We start from the raw sequence: 1210 nt of genomic DNA, 5'->3' as shown, positions 1-1210 counted from the left end.
GACATTAATACATAACTAAATTTGTAGGAAAAGGTTGCCATAAAAGTTACAAATATTATTATTTTTTAATAAAAAAAATAAAAAGCAATCTGTCACTCATAATAATGCCTGTACCCTAACAAATTATTAATCTGAAGCAAAAAGCCCTTTCTACTGGAGTTAATGTGGTTCTTGTGGACCTTTTGACAAGATAAGCAATAAAAAAATAAAAACACACAAAGGTATACAGATTCTTCCTCCTTTTGTAGTGCCCACTCTCCAGAGCCTGTTCTTGTCTCCAATTGTGATCTCTCTTGACTGGTTCTGCTTAGCTGTAAGAAAATATTATATATACAGGGGTTAGACAATGAAACTGAAACTCCTGTCATCTTAGTGTGGGAGGTTTCATGGTTAAATTGGACCAGCCTGGTGGCCAATCTTCATTAATTGCACAGCGTGTGAAGGTTCAATTAGCAGGTTAAGAGAACAGTTTGGCTCAAAATTTTGCAATGCACACAACATTATGGGTGACATACCAGATTTAAAAGAGGACAAATTGTTGGTGCAAATCTTCCTGGCACATCTGTTACCAAGTGTTTGTGATGTATCAAGAGCTACGGTATCCAGGGTAATGTCAGCATACCACCAGGAAGGACAAACCACACCCAGCAGGATTAACTTTGGATGCAAGAGGAAGCTGTCTGAATGGGATGTTATGGTCTAATTTTCATGCCAATGATTGTAATTTAGCCTCCAACTTCTAGTTGGCAACAGTCAACAGACATTTGGTTCCTCCACTTCTAAAGAACAGGAGAGTATAACGCTAGCTCAAACATTAGCATTGTGACTAAAACATTAGCTTTAAGTATGGCCATTCTGTGTAGATTGGACTGACACCCACTGCCTTCAAAGCTGACATTAAATTGCCAACTACCCCACAATAGCAGGATGTCTCATATTTTAAACCAACTTAAAGTGTCTCCTTCCATCTTCCAACTGCAGCCTGCAGGCAGAGCCATCAAGCAGGTATTTGAATAATGCCCCAAGCTGAAGGGGGACCCAGAGGGACAGTACTGAAGTGGCCAAATGCAGTTTTAAAGGGATCCCTGATTAGTTGTAACATTAGACTTTATTGGATGAACATTTATTTTAATTGTAAAAAAAGACTGTAAAAATACTGTAGGCTGTTTAGTTTTGTAAATTTTTAAAATATATTTTAACGCGGACAGAG

Source organism: Austrofundulus limnaeus, unplaced genomic scaffold, assembly GCF_001266775.1.
Source record: "Austrofundulus limnaeus strain Quisiro unplaced genomic scaffold, Austrofundulus_limnaeus-1.0 Scaffold92, whole genome shotgun sequence".
In the NCBI taxonomy this organism is placed as follows: Eukaryota; Metazoa; Chordata; class Actinopteri; order Cyprinodontiformes; family Rivulidae; genus Austrofundulus; species Austrofundulus limnaeus.
The sequence above is the reverse complement of the archived record's forward strand: the minus strand, read 5'-3'. Positions refer to the sequence as shown.